At 42.6% G+C, this 27471-nt stretch overlaps 1 protein-coding gene and 1 pseudogene across 1 annotated transcript in view; one reads left to right on the forward strand and one right to left on the reverse strand.

Moving 5' to 3' along the window:
• The window catches only part of Acyp2 (acylphosphatase 2), a 186294-nt gene that overhangs the window by 109912 nt on the left and 48911 nt on the right, over positions 1-27471 (forward strand). The window lies entirely within an intron of this gene.
• LOC142832941 (astrocytic phosphoprotein PEA-15 pseudogene) overlaps positions 4897-27471 on the reverse strand; it is a 36129-nt pseudogene continuing 13554 nt past the window's right edge.

The following is a 27471-nucleotide window of genomic DNA, read 5'->3' on the forward strand; positions in this document are numbered from 1 at the left end:
CCATTCTTTGGTCGAAGGCATTTAGCTTGTTCTCAGGTTTTGGCTATGACAAACAAAGCTGCTATGAACATAGTTGAGCACATGTCCTTGTGGCACGATTGAGCATCCTCTGGATCTTGAGGAAGGTTGTTTCCTAATTTTCTGAGAAATCGCCACACTGACATCCAAAGGGGCTGTACCAGCTTGCACTCCCACCAGCAATGCAGGAGTGTTCCCTTTACCCCACAACCTCTCCAGCATAAGTTTTTGATTTTGGCCATTCTTACAGGTATAAGATGGAATCTCAGAGTTGTTTTGATTTGCATTTCTCTGATGGCTTAGGATGTTGAACATTTCCTTAAGTGTCTTTCAGCCATTTAGATTAATCTGTTGAGAGTTCTCTGTTTAGGTCTGTACTCCATTTTTTATTGGATTATTTGTTCTTTTGATGACCAGTTTTTTGAGTTCTTTGTATATTTCCGTAGTTTGATAGGCCATGCCATATGCCCAAACAGTGTCTCTGGACAAGGATGATGTTTGGGGGTCAGCCTTTGATTCCACTCCCTGGGAGCAGGGGGTCAGCCCTTATATGGAAGTGCCAGGTGAACTGGGTCAGAGAAAGTGTGCCTCCCTGTTCACTGGTACAAACAAACAGCAGAGAGGAAGAGGGGTCTCAGCACTTACCCAGGGTGTGACCAAGAACATATACAACACATTGGGGCTAATTCACCATCAAACACCAAGAAGTGGGCGTCTCAGCACACTGCAGATGAGAGGAGGCGGAGCAGGATGGGCAGACCAAAGTGAAAGTGGTGACAGCAGATACAGGCAAAACTAAAGACTTTAAGCAGAAAAATGACCCTGATGCCTATGCCAGGGCCACACCCTGTTTGGACACCAGATGTTGCTTTGTCCCACCCAGCTGCCCCTTGGGGAATGGGGTGTGTAGATGCCTGGTCGGGAGCCAGGCTGAATGCAACCAGCTCAGTTTCTTCAAAAAGGCGAAAGCCTTATATACCTTCCCCCACCTGGGGCAGGGGAAGCTGCAGCGCCGGTACCAGGTCGTCTTTAGTGGTGGCTGGAGCCTGGTTTAGGTCATCTTGTCTCATGGCTCGGCAATTTTTGCTGGCCGTGGCAGACCTAGGTTGGCTAAGGCGGAAGTAACCACAGTGCAGGCTCAGATAGCCAGTTTAGTCTAGTTTAGGCCAGAGAGGGCCTGTTGCTCCCCAGGCCGTTTGTGCCTGGTTAAATATCATCACCCCACAGTACTTTGCTTTGTTTTTTGTTTGTTTTCATAGTCAGTCACCTTTATTCCAGGGTTAGAGCAAGGCTGTGCAGGCTGCAGACAGTGGAGCCCAGGCAGGGCCAACCTGACAGCAGCTCCCGGGTAGCAGCGCAGTCAGTCTCCCAGGCAGGTTAGTCTGTTTACAGTCCAGGCAGGTTAGTCTGTTTACAGTCCAGGCAGGTTAGTCTGTTTACAGTCCAGGCAGGTTAGTCTGTTTACAGTCCAGGCAGGTTAGTCTGTTTACAGTCCAGGCAGGTTAGTCTGTTTACAGTCCAGGCAGGTTAGTCTGTTTACAGTCCAGGCAGGTTAGTCTGTTTACAGTCCAGGCAGGTTAGTCTGTTTACGGTCCAGGCAGGTTAGTCTGTTTACAGTCCAGGCAGGTTAGTCTGTTTACAGTCCAGGCAGGTTAGTCTGTTTACAGTCCAGGCAGGTTAGTCTGTTTACAGTCCAGGCAGGTTAGTCTGTTTACAGTCCAGGCAGGTTAGTCTGTTTACAGTCCAGGCAGGTTAGTCTGTTTACAGTCCAGGCAGGTTAGTCTGTTTACAGTCCAGGCAGGTTAGTCTGTTTACAGTCCAGGCAGGTTAGTCTGTTTACAGTCCAGGCAGGTTAGTCTGTTTACAGTCCAGGCAGGTTAGTCTGTTTACAGTCCAGGCAGGTTAGTCTGTTTACAGTCCAGGCAGGTTAGTCTGTTTACAGTCTAGGCAGGTTAGTCTGTTTACAGTCCAGGCAGGTTAGTCTGTTTACAGTCCAGGCAAATTAGTCTGTTTACAGTCCAGGCAGGTTAGTCTGTTTACAGTCCAGGCAGGTTAGTCTGTTTACAGTCCAGGCAGGTTAGTCTGTTTACAGTCCAGGCAGGTTAGTCTGTTTACAGTCCAGGCAGGTTAGTCTGTTTACAGTCCAGGCAGGTTAGTCTGTTTACAGTCCAGGCAGGTTAGTCTGTTTACAGTCCAGGCAGGTTAGTCTGTTTACAGTCCAGGCAGGTTAGTCTGTTTACAGTCCAGGCAGGTTAGTCTGTTTACAGTCCAGGCAGGTTAGTCTGTTTACAGTCCAGGCAGGTTAGTCTGTTTACAGTCCAGGCAGGTTAGTCTGTTTACAGTCCAGGCAGGTTAGTCTGTTTACAGTCCAGGCAGGTTAGTCTGTTTACAGTCCAGGCAGGTTAGTCTGTTTACAGTCCAGGCAGGTTAGTCTGTTTACAGTCCAGGCAGGTTAGTCTGTTTACAGTCCAGGCAGGTTAGTCTGTTTACAGTCCAGGCAGGTTAGTCTGTTTACAGTCCAGGCAGGTTAGTCTGTTTACGGTCCAGGCAGGTTAGTCTGTTTACGGTCCAGGCAGGTTAGTCTGTTTACGGTCCAGGCAGGTTAGTCTTTTTACGGTCCAGGCAGGTTAGTCTGTTTACAGTCCAGGCAGGTTAGTCTGTTTACAGTCCAGGCAGGTTAGTCTGTTTACAGTCCAGGCAGGTTAGTCTGTTTACAGTCCAGGCAGGTTAGTCTGTTTACAGTCCAGGCAGGTTAGTCTGTTTACGGTCCAGGCAGGTTAGTCTGTTTACAGTCCAGGCAGGTTAGTCTGTTTACGGTCCAGGCAGGTTAGTCTTTTTACAGTCCAGGCAGGTTAGTCTGTTTACAGTCCAGGCAGGTTAGTCTGTTTACAGTCCAGGCAGGTTAGTCTGTTTACAGTCCAGGCAGGTTAGTCTGTTTACAGTCCAGGCAGGTTAGTCTGTTTACGGTCCAGGCAGGTTAGTCTTTTTACAGTCCAGGCAGGTTAGTCTGTTTACGGTCCAGGCAGGTTAGTCTGTTTACAGTCCAGGCAGGTTAGTCTGTTTACGGTCCAGGCAGGTTAGTCTGTTTACAGTCCAGGCAGGTTAGTCTGTTTACAGTCCAGGCAGGTTAGTCTGTTTACAGTCCAGGCAGGTTAGTCTGTTTACAGTCCAGGCAGGTTAGTCTGTTTACAGTCCAGGCAGGTTAGTCTGTTTACAGTCCAGGCAGGTTAGTCTGTTTACAGTCCAGGCAGGTTAGTCTGTTTACAGTCCAGGCAGGTTAGTCTGTTTACAGTCCAGGCAGGTTAGTCTGTTTAAAGTCTGGGGGTTTTGCCTTATGGAGAAACTGCTGAAAAGCACACCCTCTCTTCCCTGGCCCTTCCCATGAGGAAAGCTCCTTCTTGCTCCGGCTCCCCTATACCATCCCAGATGGAAAGATGGTTTGTGCTTATTTCCTTTCTCCCAGCTGTACAAGAGCTCTTTTCTTAAAGGAGAAGCCAGGCAGGACTAGGGAGACTTAGAAAGGACCTTTAAGGCAAAACTGGAGTTTTGGAGGTGTATATGCTAAGGCAGAGGGGATGAGCAGATTGGGCTAGGGGTTGATGGGGTACTAGCCTGCCTGGCTTCTCTCTTTTGACACTGGTCCTCCCCTCCCTGTGAAGCTTTGCTTCCACATCCTAGAAGCTCCTACCTTCAAGTTCCTCTAAATAGTCTCTGAGCTTGCATGTAAATTTAATGTTTATTGTGATTTGGTTTTAATGCTTTCTTCTCTGTTTGGGCTATGTAACAATCTGGCTCTGCCACTCCCTTCCCTGTGGCAATCCCCTCCCACTCCTGCTCTGACCTAGGCAATAAGTTAATGCTAAAAAACTCAAAAAAGGGGGCAGACCCAGCAGTGCAGGTTTAATATATGTGTATGTAGAACACACGCATCAGCATGGTCAAGATGGGGAAGAAGCCTGGGCTCGCCCACTGTACCCTAAAGACTTGGCTGTGAAGCATCCCCAAACCCAAATGAGAAAGGTTACCAGTCCCTTCCTGGACTGAATTGTGGTGGTAAACAGTGCAAAAGGAAGCCACTGTCATTAACTTCTATTTTATTGGGGTATTCAAAACTGTAAAATGGGAAGGTTGCCTACAGTATCCATACTGGAACCCTATAGGTGTGGGCAGGTTGAAGTTAAAACCTCCCTAGGCTCGGGGTCAGTATATTCAATAGTCTGTGTTTGGGACAGAGGACTAGAAAGTGGGCCTGTCTGCCTGCATCCCCATCGCAGGCTCAGTAGTGCATGGTCCCCGCATAGTCTCTCCAGAGCAGAAGCGGAGGACAGCGAAGGCTGGGATCTCCATGGAGTTTGGTCTGTGGGGCCAAGAAAGGATCTAGTGGCCTTCTCATTAAGATTTCTGACTCAAACCCATCCCAGGTCCATGACAAGGGCATAAAAGAGGCTCTACTGCTACACAGGCCTTTAGCCTGAGGAATAGCTGGAAACTGGAGGCTAGCCAGCTCAGCCCAGCCATACAAACACTGAACTCTGGCTCTTCTTTGGCCTTCCAGGTGGAGGCTGAGTAGCCTCTTTACCTTCCTTCCCCGCTGCTTCATTCTCTTTAGCTCTAACCATCCCTCCCGTTGCCACCTGAGCTCCTCAGTGTAGGAAAATACAGGTCCTTTCTGCTTCCATACTTTAAAGATGTGAGGGAAGAGAAGAGGAAAGGAGAGGGGGAGGAGTGTGCCAATCACATAGCCTCCACTTCTCTCCCACCTCCTTTGATTCCAGCCCCTTCACGAGGAGGAGGAACTAGGTGAGCCAGAGGACAGCCAGACCCCCAGAGCTCATGCACAGAAACACACAGTCATATAGTAAGGGGGTTAGGACGAAGTTAGTAAGTGGGTACCGGGCAGAGTGTTGCACTAGCCCTCCCATTGAAGATGGTGAAGGATATGATGCAGATCCAACCTTCTTCCTCTTCCCCTTGCTCAGGTGGGAGAGCCAATTTGATGAAGTCTTTCTCAGAGAGCTGCCCGTTAATGTCTTTGTACTTTTTGGCACTGAGGATACGGGTTAGCTTGGTGTCCAGCTCATCATCCTCCGAGATCTTCAGCACACGGGTTCTGTAGTCAACCACCATAGTGAGTAGGTCAGGACAGCGGCATATCTCAGAGATGTGCTCCATGAAGGAGAGGTTGTCTTTGTTCAGCTTTTGTGTGGCTCTCCTGGAAGTGATGCCACACTGCAGGTGGTGATCTCTTCACTCTCCTCCTGAAGTGTCCTTCTTGCAGGATGACTTGAGTTGCTCCAGATCTTCAAGGGTGATGTTTTTCGTCAGATCCTGAAGGAAAGTCCCATACTCTGTCTGCTATGATGCCCCAGAGCCAAGAGCCCAGGGTGTGGGTATTCTGGTCCATGGCTCCTAAGCCCAGCCAACATTTGAACAATACTATCTCATTTAATCCCAGCCTAAACTGGCTGATCTATAGTCATTGTAGAGACATGTGACCATGAGGATAATGGTTGTTATTGAAACATTGTATGCAATGTTATTATAACGACATTAACAATGTAATATTGTTATTGTTTTGTTATACAGGATCACTGTGGCAATAGCTGACAAAAAGTTATTACCCTAAAAAACATGTATATATTCTTTAAGAAAAAAAAGCACTGCAAAATCAATCGAAAAATACTAGAATGCAACACTTGTTGAGAGTTTCTCCTGGCTGTTAACAGCTACAAATGTTATAGAGTAAAATGCCTGGACCAAGGCACGTTTTCCTTGTTTTTATTTGCTTGTTGTTTTTGTTTGTTTGTTAGCTAATCTCATCCTTCAAGACAAGTCTTTATCAAATGGCCTTCCCCCATATCAGGCAGTCATTACATCTGTGCCCAGCACCTGCTGTCTACCGGGCCTTGCAGTGTGCGTTACCCCATGTTTTGCTAGACTGAGAAACAGGGTCAGGAGAAGAAAGTCACAGGTTCAAGTTTCATAGATAGGGAAGGGCAGCCTTAGGATCTGACAAGATGTGTTTCGATAAAAAGATCGCCCCGTTACTATAACTGCATTCTTCATGGTCAGCATGGTAGAACTAAGGGGAAATGGAGTTTATAAAGTAATGCATGCAGATTTGAAAGTGTTATCCCTGTTCACTTCCCACATGATCCAGATGACACCAAGAATCTCCTCAGCATCTACAACTCTCTGTGTGCTTAGTACAACTCCTAGCTTCTTCTCTAGCCTTGAAGGCTCTCCCCCAATTCTGATTCCCAGGGCTTACTCTCTAGTGTTCCCTCCCAGTGCCCTAGCAAGCTACCTTAGTTTGGGCTGTGATGCAGGCATGCATCCCACCCTTTCTGGTCTTTACAATTTAGTTTTGCTAAGGATCTCCTCATTTATGATCTTCCACACTTTGCCCCTGGGGCCAGTGTCCTTACCTCTTCAGATTTCTCTTTTGCTTCCCAGAGTAGGTTCCTTTGAACCCACATTCAGGAGCAACATCCCCAGCTGGGTATCAGTATGTATCTGCATCCACTGTCTGTATCCCATTAACTGCACAAATAGTGAGACTCTTGGGAAAGAGTGCGAGTTGGAATTAGTCCATTAGTCTGACAGTCTCCACAGAGCTCGATTTTCATTTTAAAATTGAATTGCATTGAATTCTCAACATTGACTATTGTGTTCAATTAACCTTAAATGGTGAGAAGTAAAGCCGGCTAATGTAAGAAAGTGCTACTCTGTTCTCAGATTAGAAACGGTACTTGCTTTTACATAACTAAGAGAAAACCTTCTTTAGGATGTGCTGGCTTCCCACCTCTTTTCTAAAAATGGGTTTTCACAAAAATTACCAAATCAGTCTGGATGTCAGCTTTTTCTGTAGCTGTTTCCAGACCACGTTCCCCATGAGCTATTCAGAGTGAATGTCAGGAGTTTGAGAACTGAGTTTGTTAAGACCGGAATTTAGACACTAGCACAGTTTTGGATAATCTACAGCACACTGTCCTGTAGCACTGAGAAGTAGCTGGAGATTGCTCTCTGCCTCTGCCACGGCAGGCCCGGGGCTCACATCATGGCATTTGCTACTGAAATGTTAATTCCTGTCAGGATTATTTTTAATGGGAAAAAGCTGAATGCCATTGACAAAAAAAAAACCCTTAAATTATATCTCATATCTAATATAATTTTAATTTATTCATCTTTCACTTCTGGAACAATTTGCCTGGAAATTGGCAGGCATTAGATTCTTACCTAAGGTACGGCTTTAATGGATTATTTATTTATTTGTTTATTTATTTATTTAAGATTTCTGTCTCCACCCGCCACCGCCTCCCATTTCCCTCCCCCTCCCACAATCAAGTCCCCCTACCTCATCAGCCCAAAGAGAAATCAGGGTTCCCTGCCCTGTGGGAAGTCCAAGGACCACCCACCTCCATCCAGGTCTAGTAAGGTGAACATCCAAACTGCCTAGGCTCCCACAAAGCCAGTACGTGCAGTAGGATTAAAAACCCATTGCCATTGTTCTTGAGTTCTCAGTAGTCCTCATTGTCCACTATGTTCAGCGAGTCCGGTTTTATCCCAGGCTTTTTCAGACCCAGGCCAGCTGGCCTTGGTGAGTTCCCGATAGAACATCCCCATTGTCTCAGTGTGTGGGTGCACCCCTCGTGGTCCTAAGTTCCTTGCTCATGCTCTCTCTCCTTCTGTTTCTGATTTGGACCTTGATATTTCAGTCCGGTGCTCCAATGTGGGTCTCTGTCTCTGTCTCATTTCATCGCATATATATATATATATATATATATATATATATATATATATATATATATATATATCAGGAGGATGCCTATATGTTTCTCTTTGTGTTCTCCTTCTTATTTAGCTTCTCTAGAATCACTAATTATAGGCTCAATGTCCTTTATTTATGGCTAGAAACCAAATATGAGTGAGTGAGTACATCCCATGTTCCTCTTTTTGGGTCTGGCTTACCTCACTCAGGATAGTGTTTTCTATTTCCGTCCATTTGTATGCAAAATTCAAGAAGTTCTTGTTTTTTACTGCTGAGTAGTACTCTATTATGTATATATTCCATACTTTCTTCATCCATTCTTCCATTGAAGGGCATCTAGGTTGTTTCCAGGTTCTGGCTATTACAAACAATGCTGCTATGAACATAGTTGAGCATATACTTTCGTTGTATAATAGGGCATCTCTTGGGTATATTCCCAAGAGTGGTATTACTGAGTCCAGGGGTAGGTTGATCCCGAATTTCCTGAGAAACCGCCACACTGCTTTCCAAAGTGGTTGCACAAGTTTGCATTCCCACCAGCAATGGATGAATGTACCCCTTTCTCCACAACCTCTCCAGCAAAGGCTATCATTGGTGTTTTTGATTTTAGCCATTCTGACAGGTGTAAGATGGTATCTTAAAGTTGTCTTTATTTGCATTTCCCTGATCGCTTAGGAAGTTGAGCATGACCTTAAGTGTCTTTTGGCCATTTGAACTTCTTCTGTTGAGAATTCTCTGTTCAGCTCAGTGCCCCATTTTATAATTGGGTTGATTAGCATTTTACGGTCTAGTTTCTTGAGTTCTTTATATATTTTGGAGATCAGACCTTTGTCAGTTGCGGGGTTGGTGGAGATCTTCTCCCAGTAAGTGGGTTGCCTTTTTGTCTTAGTGACAGTGTCCTTTGCTTTACAGAAGCTTCTCAGTGTCAGGAGGTCCCATTTATTCAATGAAGACATTAATGTCTGTGATGCTCGGGTTATACGTAGGAAGTGGTCTCCTGTGCCAATGTGTTGCAGAGTTCTTCCCACTTTCTCTTCTATCAGGTTCAGTGTGTTCGGACTGATATTGAGGTCTTTAATCCATTTGGACTTGAGTTTTGTGCATGGTGATAGATATGGATCTATTTTCATTCTTCTACAGATTGACATCCAGTTGTGCCAGCACAATTTGTTGAAGATGCTCTCTTTTTTCCATTGTATACTTTTAGCTCCTTTATTGAAAATCAGGTGTTCATAGGTTTGTGGGTTAAAGTCAGGGTCTTCAATTCGATTCCATTTGTCGACTTCTCTGTTTTTATGCCAATACAAAGCTATTTTCAATACTGTAGCTCTGTAATAGAGTTTGAAGTCAGGGATGGTAATGCCTCCAGATGATCCTTTATTGTATAAGATTGTTTTGGCTATCCTGGGTTTTTTGTTTTTCCATATAAAGTTGATTATTGTCTTCTTAAGGTCTGTGAAGAATTTTGATGGGATTTTGATGGGGGTTGCATTGGATCTATAGATTGCTTTTGGTAGAATTGCCATTTTTATATGTTGATCCTCCCAATCCAGGAGCAAGGGAGATCCTTCCATTTTCTGGTGTCCTCTTCAATTTCTTTCTTGAAAGACTTAAAGTTCTTGTCAAATAGATCTGTCACTTCCTTGGTCAGAGTTACCCCAAGATATTTTATGCTATTTGTGGCTATCGTGAAAGGTGATGCTTCTCTAATTTCCCTCTCTGTTTCCTTATCCTTAATGTATAGGAAGGCAACTGATTTTTTGGAGTTGATCTTGTATCCTGCCACATTACTAAAGGTGTTTATCAGCTGTAAGAGTTCTTTGGTAGAGTTTTTGGGGTCGCTTATGTATACTATCATATCATCTGCAAATAACGAAAGCTTAACTTCTTCCTTTCCAATACGAATACCCTTGATCCCCTTATTGCTATTTGCTATTGCTAGAACTTCAAGCCCTATATTAAAGAGGTATGGAGAGAGTGGACATCCTTGTCGTGTTCCTGATTTTAGTGGGATGGCTTTGAGTTTTTCTCCATTTAATTTAATGTTAGCTGTGGGCTTGCTGTAAATAGCTTTTATAATATTTAGGTATGACCCTTGTATCCCTAATCTCTCCAAGACCTTTATCATAAAGGGGTGTTGAATTTTGTCGAATGCCTTTTCAGCATCTAATGAAATGATCATATGGTTTTTCTTTCTTTCAGTTTATTTATATGGTGGATTACATTGATAGATTTGCATATGTTGAACCAGCCCTGTATCTCTGGGATGAAGCCTACTTGATCATAATGGATAATTTTTCTAATGTGTTCTTGGATTCGTTTGCCAGTATTTTATTGAGAATTTTTGCGTCGATATTCATGATCGAGATAGGCCTGTAATTCTCTTTTTTGGTTGGGTCTTTGTGTGGTTTTGGTATCAGGGTAACTGTAGCTTCATAAAAAGAATTTGGCAATGACTCTTCTGTTTCCATATTGTGAAATACATTAAGGAATATGGGTATTAGCTCTTCTTGGAAGTTCTGGTAGAATTCTGCATTGAAACCATCTGGTCCTGGGCTTTTTTTGGAAGGGAGGTTTTTGATAACAGTTTCTAATTCTTCGCGACTAACACGTCTATTTAGATCTTTCACCTGTTCTTGGTTTAGCTTTGGTATATGGTACCTATCTAAAAAACTGTCCATTTCTTTTGTATTTCCTAGTTTTGTGGCATACAGGCTTTTGTAGTAAGATCTAATGATTCTTTGAATTTCTTCTGTGTCTGTGGTTATGTCCCCCTTTTCATTTCTGATCTTATTTATTTGCGTGTTCTCTCTCTGATGTTTAATTAGTTTGGATAGGAGTTTGTCGATCTTGTTGATTTTCTCCAAGAACCAACTTTTTGTTTCATTGCTTCTTTGGACTGTTTTCTGTGTTTCTATTTTGTTGATTTCCGCCCTCAGTTTGATTATTTCCAGTCTTCTACTCCTCCTGGGCGCATCTGCTTTTTTTTTTCTAGAGCTTTCAGGTGTGCTGTTAAGTCCCCAATGTATGCATTATTCGTTTTCTTTAAGTGGGCACTTAGTGCTATGAACTTTCCTCTTAGGACTGCTTTCATCGTGTCCCATAGGTTTGAGTATGTTGTCTCTTTATTTTCATTAAATTCAAGGAAGACTTTAATTTCTTTCTTAATTTCTTCCTTGACCCAGGTGTGGTTCAGTAGTTGACTATTCAGTTTCCATGAGTTTGTCAGCTTTCTGGCGGTAGCATTGTTGTTGCCTTCTAACTTTAATCTGTGGTGATCTGATAAGACACAGGTGGACACTGATATTTTTTTGTATCTGTGGAGGTTTCCTTTGTTTCCGAGTATGTGGTCAATTTTCGAGAAGGTTCCATGAGCTGCAGAGAAGAAGGTATATTCTTTCCTACTTGGGTGGAATGTTCTATAGATGTCTGTTAAGTCCATTTGCTTCATTACCTCCAATAATTCTCTTAATTCTCTATTAGGTTTCTGTCTGATTGACCTGTCCCTTGGAGAGAGAGGTGTGTTGAAGTCTCCTACTACTAGTGTGTGTGGTTTGATGTCTGCCTTGAGTTCTAGTAATATTTTTTTTACATATGTGGGTGCTCTTATATTAGGGGTGTAGATATTCAGGATTGAGACATCATCCTGGTGAATTGTTCCTGTTATGAGTATAAAGTGTCCATCTCGATCTCTTCTGATTGATTTTAGTTTGAAGTCAGTTTTGTTAGAAATTAGTATGGCCACACCTGCTTTTTTCTTAGGACCATTTGCTTGAAACACCTTTTCCCAACCCTTTACTCTGAGTAGATGCCGGTCTTTGTGGTTGAGATGTGTTTCTTGCAAACAGCCGAATGTTGGATCTTGTTTTCGTATCCAATCTCTTAGCCTGTGCCTTTTTATAGGTGAATTGAGACCATTAATATTAAGTGGTATTAATGACCAGTGGTTGTTTACTCCGGTTATTCTTACTGATTTTGGTAGTAGAGTTTGTGTATCTCCCTTCTTTGAGATGTGCTGGTGAAGGGTCGCTTGATGCCTGAGTTATTGTAAGCATTGTTGGCAATTTTGGATTCCTTGGGTTGCTATTTTCCTTCTATTACCCTCTGTAGGGCTGTATTTGTGGCTACATATTGTTTAAATTTGTTCTTATCCTGGAATGTTTTGTTTTCTCCATTGATAGTGAACAATAGCTTGGCTGGGTATAGTAGTTGGGTTTGCATCTATGGTCTCTTAGTTTCTGCAGTACCTCTATCCAGGACCTTCTAGCTTTTATTGTTTCCATAGAGAAGTCAGGTGTAAGTCAGATCAGTTTATCTTTATAAGTTATTTGGCCTTTTTCCTTTGCAGCTCTTAATATTCTTTCTTTAACCTGTATATTTTGTGTTTTGATTATTATATGGCGAGGGTTTTTTTTATCCAGTCTGTTTGGTGTTCTGTATGCTTCTTGAATATTCAAAGGAATATCTTTCTTTATGTTGGGAAAGTTTTCTTCCATAATTTTGTTCAAAATATTTTCTGGGCCTTTGAGCTGTGACTCTTCTCTTTCTTCTATTTCTATTATTCTTAGGTTTGGTCTTTTTGTGTCCCATATTTCCTGAATGTTTTGTGATGACAATTTGTTGGCTTTGATGTTTTCTTTGATCTGTTCATTTATTTTCTCTATGGTGTCCTCAGAATCTGAGATTCTTTCTTCTGTCTTTTGTATTCTATTGATTCTGCTTGTTTCTGTAGACTCTGTTGTTGACCTAGATTTTCCATATCCAGCTGGTCCTCAGTTTGTGTTTTCTTCCTTGCTTCCATTTCAGTTTTCAATACTTGAACTGTTTCCATTACCTGTTTGTTCGTTTTTTCTTGGTTTCCCAGGGTATCATGTACGTATTTACTCATTTCTTCAAACTTTTTCCTATACTTCTCATCTATTTCTATAACAGCGTTTTTTACATGTTGTTTAAGGGACTCTATTGCTTTCATAAAGTCAATTTTTTCCACTTCTTCTGTGTTAGGGTGTTCAAATCCTTCTGTTGTAAGATCATTGGGTTCTGGTGTTTTCATGTTGTTTTTCAGATTATTGGGTGAATTCTTGCCTTGGCGCCTGCCCATCTCCTCCTATTGATGCTATCTAATGGGTCTTTTAAAACTGGATCAGGTTTCCCTGCTGGCCAGGGGCTCCACTTACAAAATGCCCTCACTCTGTTTCCTGGCTCCTGCCGCGAGCCAAGATCCCTCTCACCCCTCAGAAGGGTCTTCAGGAACAGGAACAACCTCCCCATTTGCCAGGGACCTCGCCAACAAAAGGCCTACCTCTTTGATTTAATTGTAGTGGGGCGATCTGCTCTCGGTATTGCGCGCCGGTCCCCGCTGCTTGCGTCTGCCACCACGCCGGTCCCCCAAAGCCTATTCCTGATTATGTCTTGCACTTGGTTTAATTGTAGTGGGATGATCTGTTCACAGTGTGGTCTTCACTGTTTCATCTTTAATGGATTTTTGAGAACTCATTTATCTCACATTCCATGAGCATAGAAGCCTGGGTTTTCTGATTGTGTAAACATTATTCTGTTTACTAAACAAAGCATTGCATTTGGGGATATTTGAGTACATAAACAATAATAAAAAACAGAACGTGAAAGATGAGGTGGTTCCTTGCATGTGAGATGCATTTGGAAGGTGTGTTGTAAGATTCCATGTGGAGCATTGCAGGGAAGCTCATTAGTTGGGTCAATACTAAGACTGTAGACAAATAATTTCTCTTATGTGAAACTTGACCAGACTTGTAAAGTAACCTCTCATTCCTTACATATCAAATGAAAAGTGTGCTGCTCCACTCTCTTTTAAAAGTGTGGTTATGCCGGTCAGTGGTGGCCACACCTTTAATCCCAACCCTCAGGAGGCAGAAACAGGCAGATCTCTGTGAGTCTGAGGCCATCCTGGTCTACAGCATGGGTTCCAGAACAGCCAGCGTTACACAGGAAAAACATGAAAGGAGAGAACTCCTGGAAGTTGCCCTCTGACCTCTACACCTGCCTCATGAAAGGTACATGGACACATCTGTGTACGCACACACAGACACGTAGTGCATACACATTAAATACATAAAATGCAATAAAATAAAGTAATTTAAGAAGTGTTGGTAAGAATCAGATGCAAATGGTTAATGTGAGTGACCGTGGTGGGAAAAAAAAGGACATTCTGATAGCCAGTCTTGCAGAGTGACTGGAAGTCGACAGGCCTCACATCCTAAACATTTAAAAGATGGTCCAGAGACTATAGAGATAGTTCTGTGGTTAAGAGCATTTGCTCTTAACCTGGGTTCTGGTTCCCCACACCCCTGCCTGTGGCTTCAGTTGCAAGAGATATGATGCCCTCATCTGTTCCCCACAGGCAATGGGAAGACAGGTGATACACATATGTACGTACATACATACAGGTACATACATACATATAAAAAATAAATGGAAACCAACCTTTAAAAGCTGGCATGGCAGAAACCACCAGCCTGGCACACCATGGTTAACTGGCCCTGTTGGCACACAGGTTTCTGCTGTGCAATTGGTAGCTCAGTATCTGCAGTGTGCTCAACACACTATTTTTGTGACTGAGACACAAAGTGACAAGATCCTGAGCTCGGCCTTCAAACAAGTCTTCACTGGCCATGGACCCATAGGCTCCATACAGGCTAGACTGAGTGTGCTTGGAGGCAGAGAAAGTGTTACTCCCACCAGGCGAGAATAAGACCACTGCCACAATTTCTTGGCCAAATTTGTAGCAAGCTTTATTAAATACTGGTCAGGACAATGGACCCTAACCAGGTCCATAACAGAGAATGGCCACAAATTATGTTAGTTCCGTGCTTATAAAGGTAAAAACCACAAGGCTATGCACTTCCCACCTATGTCCAATCAGGGGCAAGCATACATCCTGATGTGCCTACTGCCAACTACAGATTTGTCCAATCGGGGGCAAGCATACATCCTGTGCAGTGGGGACCGCCAGCCTGTGCCCAGAAGTGAGACAGGCGGCTGATTCCCTTACACGAACAACAGCCCCAGCATCCCGTGAAGTCCTCTGTCCTTGGGCAAATAGGGTTTATAGGTCAGAGCCATTTTTGTTTTATAGATCTCTTAAGCACAGTGATTAAAACTTAAAACATAACTTTAACCCTCTTTTAAACTTTTTAAGGCACTCAGATTAAAAACAAAAACAAGAAAAAACCCCAAAAGCTGTTTTAAAATGTTTGTTGAGCTTACTGCTCTTCCAGAAGACCTGGCTTGGTGACCAGCACCCACATGGTGGTTCACAACTGTCTGTAACTCCAGTTCCAGTGAATCAAATGCCCTATTTTGACCTACACTGTCACGGCATGCAAATGGGGCACAGCACACACATACACATAGATGAGTATTTTTAAATGTTGCAAATATTTAAAACAACAAAATTCTATAACTTTTTAAAGAATAATAAATGAGTAACAGTATCAGCATATTCCTTAGAGTTTGTCATGTTTGAATCTTTAATATGATCTTTTCACATTTCATGGACATTATTGTCACAACATATTTCTTTTTGTTCTAGTTTTGCCATGTTAACTCTTTGACCATGATTTTTAACTTCATATTTTGTATTAAGTTTCTTTACTTGCTAGTGATACTTATCTTTGGTAGGGTGTTTTGTTTGTTGAGTCAGAGTCTCATGTAGCCTAGATGCCTCTAACTTGCTATGAATAACCTTGACCAGTAGCCTAGGATGACCTCTAACTTGCTATGGATAACCTTGGCCTTCTGGTTCTCTCACCCTCTCCCCCTCCCCCGCCCCCAGAGTGCTGGGATTACACACAGGCCACCACATCCAGTTTATGCAGTATAGGAACACACCCAGGGTTTAGTGCACATTGAGCCGCATTCCATGTTATCTGATAGGCTTTACAGGGAATGTATAGGTCATACAGTATTCATACTGAAGAGAGAACTTAGGAACAAGAACTTCTCATAACTAGTAGTGATCAGCTTCTACTCCAGAATGCCTTAAGAATTGTGTTCCGACTTAACTTCTCTCCTGAACAAATTAGAAGCTTTCACTTTTCTTGTGCAACTGGAGTGTGTGGGAATTGGGAAGAAGACATTCTGAAAGAAGCTAAGTAATCAGAGGCACCAATCTAGGCCAATCCAATATCGAATTAAATCCCCTACTGGATCTGGTTAAAGTCACTTTTGGTGCCCACCGTCAGCTAAAGATTTAGAGAGCACATAGGCCGGGTTGTGGAAAGATGAAATCTTTGTAAGCGTGCTGGTCTTCCTTGTTTTTCTTTGCTACAGAAACCCCAGCATGGCACGTGTGTGGTCAGAGTCCTCATTGTGTTACTATAAATTCATAGCATGTGTGAGCTCCTCTGAATTCAGGATTCAAAACTTCAAGATAAGTCTGGACCCATCTTTGAAGAGGTGGAGCATTGGCAGTTTTGTGCGTTTGGGAGGACTTGGCTTTTTCTGGTAGACAGCCCCTTGTTATTTCTGGCCAGCTTGAAAGGGCAGTTCTGGCCGGCTTAAAAGGGCAGAGTTGGGAAGGACAAAGGATTTACAGTACTGAACTTTCAATAATGTGTTGATGTCGGGAAAGAGTCGAGCCACTGCTGATAAGAAACAAGCGCTAATTTTAAGCAGCAGTGAATATGCTGTCTGTGCAGGCTCTCGCGCAGGACAGCAGAGTGATTCACGGGCAGACTGGTTCTAGTAACCAATCCCTCAGTGAAACCAAAGAGAGAAGGAAATACTGGAGGAGGTGACAGAGGTCAGCCCTGGAATGGGACACAGAGCCCTTTACAGTTCAACGATCTGCCCCAGGTTTGGAGTGGGCGGTGGCTACTTCCCCTTCAAGTCCCCATCGGCCCCCCCCTACTCCCATACTGTGAGTCAATATTTAGCAGTGTCCTTGAGAGCAGCATGGGTCAGAATTACTTCTAAATCAGGGCTTGAGATGTAGTTAGTATTGAGAATCATGAGTCATTCCTGGCATCCAGCTGAACCCAGAACATCCATTTTGATGCTTAGAGATTGTGTGTGTGTGTGTGTGTGTGTGTGTGTGTGTGTGTGTGTGTGCACGCGTGTGTGTTCTGGTTTAAAAATGTTGTCAAGCTTGGCTGGTAAACTGAAAAAAAAACTGCTTGAGTGTGTAGAATTGTTTGACAGTTTGATGTTTTATTATATTTATATTTATGTTGTGCATATTTTCTGGAAAATTCTGCAAATGTCTACTGTTGAGTTTAATTTGAAAGTTGAGTACTTGCTTCAGGCTTTAAGTTGGGAAATTAGTTTTGGGCTATATGTAACTTTAAATCCTATGCATTTAGACATTTAGAGTACCTTTTTTCTGTGATTTATTTATTTATTTATTTATTTATTTATTTATTTATTCTCCCTTGAGACAAGTTTCTCTGTGTAACAGCCCTGGAAGTCCTGGAACTTGCTCTGCAGACCAAGCTGGCCTTGAACTCACAGAGATCCACCTGCCTCTGCCTCCCAAATGCTGGAATTAGTGGTGTGCATCACCACTGCCCCGTCTGCACAGACCTATTTGCCCAAGGGCAGTTAGCTAGGCAGGTGTTGAGACCGGATTCTGGTTCAGCTCTTCGTGGGAATCTGCAGCTCAGGCACTTTATCTCTCACCCCTTTTACTCCAGTCCTGAAGTACACGTTAATTCTGACCTCCTTACTTCCAATAAAGCCACATATATAATATTCTGTGATAAAACCTTAAAATCTCAGAGGGAAGCAGTATATCTAAGGCTTTATCAAACCACAGTATTTATTGTTCTCTGTGTGAATAAAGGTAGAGACATTGCAAAGAATAGAATCATGAAAGTGACTATTGTTAGCATTAATCTTCATATTTTTAAAATGTATCCATTCATATTTGGTAAGTATTCCATGATATGTTAAGGTCTGTAGGTCTCTTTTTTAGGTTCAATCTCTTAGTCACAGGATTAAAAGTTCCAGGATTGAGACTCAAAATAACCATGTAGGAATGGAACAGGCCAGTACTAAATATAGTAATAATAATAATCCCTATGTAATATATAATATATTATATATACAGCGTGAATAATAAAAACTCAGAGACAGATATTGGGGTTCAACCTGAAGACCAGAAAAGCAAAGTAACCAGCCACTGGCTCTTACCTCAACCTCAGTTCGAAATGGCGATTCTGCTTCCAGGAATCTCAGAATGAGACTGTCTCAGAGCTGTTTCCTCTCATTTTATAATCCTCTCTGTGGCTGGGATTCAAGGTGTGCACCACCCAGTTTCTATGGCAACTAGTATGGCTACTGGGATTTAAGGTGTGTGTTACTGCTGCCTGGTCTGTAAAGCTGACCAGTGGGGCTCTTTTACTCTCTGATCTTCAAGCAAACTTAATTTATTAAAATACGCACGAAATGCCACTATATAAATATATATTATAATTTCTTTGATTTTGTATGACTTTCAAATTTTACTCTCTGAAAATGAAGCCCTAGCTGTCCTTCTAGATAAGCCAAGATGACAGACTGTCTATGAAAGTAGCTTCTTTTAAATACAAAACAATATGAACAGGTTCAGAGAGCTGACTATAGCCTACTTCTTTTTGAAAGAAAAAATAGCTCAAGCAACAAATTGCCTTCTTTGTTTAGGAAATAATCCCATTTACTATAGACTCATTACAAAGAATAGAGCTGCATCTTCGAAGCAGATCTGGAAGGAACAGACAGGCGGAGTCAGGACATCTCCGTCACTGAGCCGAGTGGCAGGAATGTGGTCTACGAAACAGGGTAGACAGAGCCATGGTAATGGCAGCACCCAGCATTTATTGATTACTGTCTGTTTAACATGGCATTGCAGAGTACGTGTTTGTGTATGAAAAGAGGTCTGCCATTACTCTCATTTTGAAGATAGAAAGTCAAAGTGTATAAAATGTGTACAAAGTCCTACATACATGTGCTCGCTTTCAGACTTGGGACCTGTATGTAGAAGCCACCCTTAATCAAGATGTTATGCTGCCTTTAAGAATTTAAAAATAGGCCAGGCGGTGGTGGCGCACGCCTTTAATCCCAGCACTTGGGAGGCAGAGGCAGGCGGATCTCTGTGAGTTCGAGGCCAGCCTGGTCTACAAAGGGAGTTCCAGGACAGGCTCCAAAGCTACAGAGAAACCCTGTTTCGAAAAACCAAAAACAAAAAAAAGGATTTAAAAATAGATTCATAGTTCAGTTAGAGGAGTTAGTGTCAGCAAGTCTTGAGTCTTAAGTCCTAAATTGTTTAGGAAGTGGCCCAAACATTCAAGTAGTTCTAAAACTGAAAGAAAGAATAAATAAATAACAGTAAGAAGGGAGAGGTCCCTTCCAACAGGCGCTGAGTCCTGCGCACTGCTGTGTCTCCCGTGGACTGGTAAGCCTAGCAACTGTGACGCTAGCCCAAACTCAGTAAGTGGAAACTGAGGTGCAGGCAAGGACACCTGTCACGGCAGACCGGAATAAAATCCGAGGAACTGTAGTTCAGGGCAGGGGCGGAGTGCTCCTGATAAGGGGTTTATGTTATCTCTCTGACTTTGTCTGGCTCCAGTCAGAGGCACAGCTGTAAGTCAGGGTTAATTTAATAGAGTCTGCTCAGGAGAAGCAAGGGCAGTAGGCCAGGTAGGCCATTAGAGAGTAGCCCAACTGGGTTACAGTTCCAGACAAAAGAGTAATTTTACTAAGGTTGTTTTTCACCATGACAGCTTCCGCTTCTGCAGGACAGGACATGGCATCAAGGAGCAGTGACATTAGATGTCCAAGGGCTATAGAGCAGAAAGATTAATTTTCATAAACAATACTTTGATAGACTTGTAATATATGTTATGGCCCAGTTTAAGTTAATATTCCCTTATTTTATAAACTATATGCAAGCTTATATTTAAATTTATTTTTGAAACTATATAAATTTACTGACTATAGATTTTATATGTAGATGTGGAACAATAAAACAGGTTTAATGCCTGAACAGATATATCCTTGTACATTTTGTTCTTCCTTCTAACCCCCTGTTTTCTGAGAACCTCAAGCAAGACTACTAACTTTGTTTCTGCTACAGATAACCTCCCCTTCTTAATTCTGTGCTCCAAAGCTCATCCATTGTAGTGAGTCTCATGCCTCTCAGGAATGACCCAGAGGTCTCAGTTGGGTAGCTCTTTGAAGACAATTACTTTGAAACCCAACAAAATCATGTCTATGGCTACTGTAAAGACAGTAAGGCAACTGGGGCTCCTCTCTGGGAGGCCCATGCCTGAATGAAGGCATACCTTACCCTTCCTGGGTGCATCTGTTTCTCTTAGCCCTTCTTCCTAAGATCCATGCTAAAGGGTCTTTATTAAACTCCAACTTTTCTTCACAATACTGATGAGTCTTCAGGTTCTTTTCTGCACTGAAGCCACAACTCCTAGGGTTGCCTGAATTAAGGTCTCTAACATTAAGGGATTTCCCTTAAGCTGCTGAAGGTGACAGTGTCCATCTGCCTCTGTGACCTCTTTATTTGACCCATATGCTATTAGTAACCATATTGAGTGGTTTATTATAGGTTTCCTAAGTATCTCTTGGTATTGGTTTTGAGTCTAATTCTCTTTGCAATCAGAGATTTTATTTTGCGAGGGCTTGAGAACTGGAGAGATGCCTGAGTAGTTAGAATATTTGCTGCCCCTGCAGATGACTGGGTTTTGTTTCCAGCGCCCACATGACAGTTTACAATCATCCGTAACTCCAGCTCCAGGGAATCGTGTAGGAAACAGAGGAAGTCCTGAAATTCTGAGTGACTATGTTGTTGATTTGGACATAACCTTGTCAAGGTTCCTAGGGTCAGACCAAGAAGGAAACAACAAAGCCCCTCCCAACCCCTTGTCCCACCAGAGACTCAGAGGGAACTAGCAAAGCTCCCCCCCCTTCTCCACCCCTCACCCCGCCCCAGGCTCAGGGAAATGACAGCCTTCCTCTGGTCCACCAGAGCTTTCTCTGCCAGATGTTTGCTGACTTAGGACTGCTCCCTTACAGAGAGTTAACCCAGCCTCCTTGATCCAGCTGTGCACATAAACCCTGCCTCCCTACTATCTCTACACAACACCTGCACTTCCTGTTCAGATGTGTGCAGTAACCCTCTTCACAAATGATTGATTATTTTTTTAAAAAATGATCTATGCCTATTCAAAGTCAATGTATGCTTCCTGCAACTATAGAGTATGGAACATATGACTATTGGGTCACATGTCCAAATCTTATTCACCCTATAAACCATTTTGTCTGATATACCTGAAAGATACTATGTTCCAGGTTCTCACAACGATGTTTACTTCTGTTCTCTTTCATCAATATCATTTAATAGGTAACTTTAGATCATGTTATTAGGTACATTAAAATGTGGAATTATTATTGTTTACTATTGACATCAACTTTTTAAATTTAATTTTATTTATTATTAGCATGTGGGGGTTGTGCAGAAGCTCAAGTGAGTATGATATGTGCATGAATGTGGGCATTCCTGTGCTGAAGCACACATGTGGTCAGAGAACAGCTATGGAGCCTGTTCTCTCCTCCTATGGCATCTAGAGATTCTCTCCTCCCACAGTGGCGTCTAGAGATTCTCTCCTCCCATGGTGTCTAGAGATTCTCTCCTCCCATGGTGTCTAGAGATTCTCTCCTCCCATGGCATCTAGAGATTCTCTCCTCCCACGGTGGCGTCTAGAGATTCTCTCCTCCCATGGCGTCTAGAGATTCTCTCCTCCCATGGCGTCTAGAGATTCTCTCCTCCCATGGCGTCTAGAGATTCTCTCCTCCCACGGTGGCGTCTAGAGATTCTCTCCTCCCATGGCGTCTAGAGATTCTCTCCTCCCACGGTGGCGTCTAGAGATTCTCTCCTCCCATGGCGTCTAGAGATTCTCTCCTCCCACGGTGGCGTCTAGAGATTCTCTCCTCCCACGGTGGCGTCTAGAGATTCTCTCCTCCCATGGCGTCTAGAGATTCTCTCCTCCCATGGCATCTAGAGATTCTCTCCTCCCATGGTGGCGTCTAGAGATTCTCTCCTCCCATGGCGTCTAGAGATTCTCTCCTTCCATGGCGTCTAGAGATTCTCTCCTCCCATGGTGGCGTCTAGAGATTCTCTCCTCCCATGGTGGTGTCTAGAGATTTTCTCCTCCCATGGTGGCTTCTAGAGATTCTCTCCTCCCATGGTGGCTTCTAGAGATTCTCTCCTCCCATGGTGGTGTCTAGAGATTATCTTCTCCCATGGTGGCATCTAGAGATTCTCTCCTCCCATGGTGGTGTCTAGAGATTCTCTCCTCCCATGGTGGTGTCTAGAGATTCTCTCCTCCCATGGCATCTAGAGATTCTCTCCTTCCATGGCGACTAGAGATTCTCTCCTCCCATGGCGTCTAGAGATTGAACCTCATCAGGCTTTCATGGCAAATACCCTCATCTGCTAAGTTTTCTTGCTGGCTCAGAACTCAGTGTTTATAATTTTTAAATATGCCTATTTCTAATTATGTTTTCCCTTATTGTCACCTTTGTCTGCTATACAAAAAAGCCTTATATGATACTGACATATTTTCATCTAATATTTATATATACTTAAAATCTCCTAAAATTATAGAAATTATAATACTCATCAAACTCAGTTATCCACATATGGCCTTTTCACTGTTCTTTATTCCTTCGTGTGTCTTAGCTGCTTCAACTTGGGAGTGGAGTATTCTCCTTAGAATATAATGTTGATAAAACTTCTCTACATAACATGAAAATACTCCCCCATTCTTCTTCTAAGGGGTAAGTTCACAGGTTGGAAATTTGGAGCACGTGTGTGTGTATTAACAACTTTAAACATATCCTTCCATTTTCCTTTGGCTTCTCTAACTCTGTTTGCACATTAAATATGTTAAACAATTTTGTTAGAATATTGTGAGTACCTAAAGTACAAAAGCTAAAATAACAGTACCTGGGTTCTTACCATCTGGCCTATTTCTTTTGTGGCTTATGGGGCTGTTATCTGTGTGTATGTATTTAGGGACTCATATGACTTTGTCATTTATTATGGGCAAAAAGAAAACCCTCTCTGATCTCCAAAAATATCTTTGTAAATTCCCTTTCTGAAATTATAAATTCGCCTCTAGTGCCTAGATCTATACACGACATTGCGACATTCCTCCTCGGAGGGAATCTGCTAGCAAAGCTTCCTGACAAACATCTGCCGAGAATGTTCCTGACCTCACCTCCGTGGTGCTCTTGGTCCTCTGTGGGGTTTCCAGAGGTCAGCTGCCTTGCTGATCTTCATGGGTTATGCAGCTTTTTCAGGAATGTCTCAAAGGGATCCTACTTGAAAGAAGGGACGCCACACTGTGACTCTCGGCTGCTTAAAAGAGAACAAGAATGGTCTCTGTCTTGTTCTTTTATCCAGCTTCAAACAAACGCGCTGTTTAAAAACAGAAACGGAGCTGATGAAGTCATCAACCGCAGGCCTTGCCCACCGCCACCCACTTATCTTCTAGTCTAGAATAAATCTCATGACAAACACTTCCTAGAAATGTTAGGAGAAGACCATCTACCCACACGCGCAACCCCCACTTTCCACCTCTGAAACTGGATTGTTGGAGTCTGATGTGAGTTAGTGGAGTATGTCCAAGGGTGTGCTGTGTTTCCCTGCTACAAATACTGAGCTTATAATGGCTAAGAGGTGGCTGTCTAAGCCACCAATGCTATAAAGGACAGGACATCACCACAACCAAACTAATATATATAACTCTTACTTTACCACCCATGGTGGCATGGGCAAGTCAATCAAAAAGCCAAAGTGCTATTTTCATAATAGAATAAAGAAGAATTGGTATATATGTATTTCTAAGTGCCATGTTTTGGTGAATTTATTTTTAATTTCTCCTGAGAAGTACTTTTTAAAAATTCCTAAATCTAAAATATTTAGGACAAAAATTGCATGTATGTAAATCATTTAAAAATTAGAGTAATCCCTAGAAGAAAAGTGTGACTCAGGTGGTCCAAGGACCTGGAGTTTTGTCGTGAGTAGATGAAGGGAAGTGGAATGAGCGTCCTCACAGGGCAGGGTGTGGCTTGGGAGGGTTGTCCCTGTGATCTTAGCGCTGCATTTTAGAAATGAAATGACGTCACATTCGCCCAAGTGAGAAGAGAGGACCTAGGGACCCATCCACAAGTGTAGTTAGCCACCTTGGCAAGAAGAGGCTCAGGAAATTGTCTCCCAAGAGCAGCACGCCAGACTCTCGTGCTCTGAAGAACTCGCTCGCCAGCCACTCTGAGACTGCCCTCATTATCTGCCCAGGCTGTTGGTTCTCATTTCCCAACACTGAGTTCTTCCATTGTTACTGTTCTTCGGAACAAACCCATCCCTACTTCATCACACATGCGATGGGTTAGAATTCCCGGCTGCACAGGGATACATTTGGGAATCCACTGGCTGGTGTGAATGACATTCCAGGAGATAGACAGCAACAGTGACAACGAGGTTAGAAACGCTGGGGCTTCTGTTACCTAACAGTGCATTAATTCTCCCTACCCCCTTACCCCCCACTCCAGCTTCGGTGGCTTAAACTGCAAAATAGGGTCACTTTATCTTCGATATGGGAGCTTCCTGATACTTCATGTTCCTCTAGGCGTTTGTGCAGGTGCTTAGGCCAAGTGAACACATCTGTTCTTGTTTGGGTAAAGAATTTTGTCCATTTTCTTTTTTCTTCATTTTAATATAGAAGTCCTTATTTGTGGAGGGTTCGTTTTGTTTTCCATTCTTTTTTTGGCTAAATGGAGAGCAAGTGTCAGTGACACTGCCTGAGGAACCTGTTTCAGCTTTTGAGAAGGAATACCAGATTGCACTTGCTGCCAGCCCTGACCGCCTGAGTTCAATCCCCAGGCCCCACGTGGTGGAAGGAGAAACGAGACCTGCAAATTGTCCTCTGACACTGCCCACCTCCTAAATGCTTGTGATTGAGAAGTAATGAAAAAGCATTTTAACCAAGCCAATTCAATTATAAATGAATTAATATCTAATTTAGGCATATGTTGACAAACTATAGTAGATGCCAGCTGAACCACATCCAGACTTCCATGGAATTAACAATCTTCTAATGTGGTGTGTTCTCAGACTGTTCTAAAATTACTGCCTTATTTAAGGAAACGTTGACCTTAAAGGTAAATCCTCTACTAATAAAATGCGTTGGCATTTGTACTTGGGTGCTCAGGAAGCACATGTGAAAAATGATCCCCTGAGGAAGAGTCACAGCACTCTGGGCCCTCTCAGACTGTCTCAGACTGCCGTAAGGTCTTGGCTACCATGTTGTTCCTCTAACATCAGCAGTGAACAGGAGCATTAGTAGTTCTGTGATTTTTTTTCCTCTTTTTCCTCCTTGTATTTCATGAGCATAGTAGTCACAATCTTTAAAAAAAAAAAAAGATTGACATTTTCAAAAAGTTGTGTGTAGATGTCTGGATCCATGCATGTGAATGTGGGCAACTTTGGAGATCAGGGGTGCCAGAGCCCCTGAAGCTGAGGCTACAGCTGATTGCGAGCCACCAAATTCAGGTTCTCTGCAAGACCAGTGCGTGCTTTAACCACTGAACCATCTTTGTAGCCCCCACACTCATCTTTTGAGTAATCAAAGTTTTAGTTTTAAAGGATAAACCAGTACCAAATCTTTTCATCAAATATGTTTCAATTAAGAGTATGAAATCACTTCACAGGGTACAGGAAAAGAAATGAGCTGTGCACTTACCATGTGCACAATAAATGTGCAAAATTGTTGTATGCATGGAAAAGGGCAGATTGCTGTGCTCATAATATTTCGGTTAATGTCGTCAAGCCCATGCCCATCATTCTAGATATCATTTTTACAGAAGAGTAAGTTACAGTTTCATTTTCTACACAGCAGCAAAAAGGATGAAAACAGGCTGAGGAAATGGCTTGATGAACAAGAGCACTTGCTACACAATCATAAGGACCTGAGTTCAAATCTCTCAGGACCCATGTAAAAAGTTGGGCATAGTTGTGCACACTTGTGACCCCAGTCCTGGTGGAGGTGGCATGGAGACAGGAGGATTGCTGGGGCTTGCTGGCTGCCAGCCTAACTCCAGGCTCAGTGACAGAGAATGTTAGAAGTGGACACCTGACGTCCAGGCTCAGTGACAGAGAATGTTAGAAGTGGACACCTGACGTCCAGGCTCAGTGACAGAGAATGTTAGAAGTGGACACCTGACGTCCTGCTTTGGCCTCCACTCAGGTGCGCACTGCTACACACATACACATGCCCATAAAATATGCACACACCCCATATGCATGCATACAAAAAATAGAAAAAATCAAACCAGGTGTAGTAAGTAGATTGTTCTTCCAGGGTTTAGGAGTCCTGAAAGACTGTGTCCGTCACAGGTGGGGCTGACATACTGGTCCACTCATGTGCTTTGCTGTCATTATAGTTCTCGGTTTCTTCAACTAAAATGGAAAACAAGATGGTATTTGTCAGGACACACATATAATTTTGATGGTTTGGTTCAAATACACATGGAACAATCTGAAGGCAGCTTCCTTCTTCAATTAGTCCCTGGATTACTAATTTGCAACCTTTTGTTTTTCCATATGAAATTGTAGCTGACTTCCTTAAGTAGGATTTTTCCTTCTAGTACTTTCTGTATGACTGTATGTCATGGATAGGTACTGCCTAAATCTGGTTTTGTCATGGAATGTCTGTTTTCTTCATCTACGGTGATTGAAAGCTTTGCTGTGTAGTAGTCTGAGCTGACATACATTGTCTCTTAGTGTCTGCAAAACATCTATCCAGGACTTTCTGGTTTTTAGAGTCTCCATTGAGAAATCAGGTGTAATTTTGATAGGCCTGCCTTTACATATTACTTGTCTTTTTTCCTTTGCAGCTCTTAGTGTTCTTTCTTTATTATGTATGCTTACTGTTTTGATTATTATATGATGAGGGGATTTTTTTTGGCCCTGTCTATTTGGTGTTCTATAAACTTCTTGTACCTTTATAGGATTATCCTTCTTTAGGTTGGGAAAGTTTTCTTCTATGGTTTTGTTGAATATACTTTCTGTGCCTTTGAGCTAGAATTCTCCTTCTTCTACTCCTATTATTCTTAGGTTTGGTCTTTTCATGGTGTCCCAGATTTTCTGGATGTTTTATGTTAAGAATTTGTTGGATTTAACATTTTCTTTGACTGGTATCTATATTTCCTCTATTATATCTCAGTGCCTGAGAGTCTCTCTTCCATCTCTTGCATTCTGTTGGTGGTGTTTGCCTCTGTAGTTCCTGTTCACTTACCCAGAGTTTCAATTTCTGGAATCCCCTCAGTTTGTGTTTTCTTTATTGCTTCTATTTCAATTTTCAAGTCTTGAACTGTTTCCTTCACTTGTTGATTTTTTCCCTTGGCTTTCTTGGTTCTCTAACGTATTTGTTGATTTCTTCCAATTTGTTTGTTTGTCTTTTCCTCAATTTCTTTAAGGGAATTTTTCATTGTCTCTATCATATTCATTAAGTTATTTTTAAGGTCATTTTCTTTTGCTTCATCTCCGTTGGGATGTTAAGGTCTTGCTGTTGTAGGATCACTGGGTTCTAGTGGTACCATACTACCCTTTATGTTGTTGACTGTATTCTTACACTGGTGTTTAACCATCTGGG

This window comes from Microtus pennsylvanicus, chromosome 12, assembly GCF_037038515.1.
Source record: "Microtus pennsylvanicus isolate mMicPen1 chromosome 12, mMicPen1.hap1, whole genome shotgun sequence".
Classification (NCBI taxonomy): domain Eukaryota; kingdom Metazoa; phylum Chordata; class Mammalia; order Rodentia; family Cricetidae; genus Microtus; species Microtus pennsylvanicus.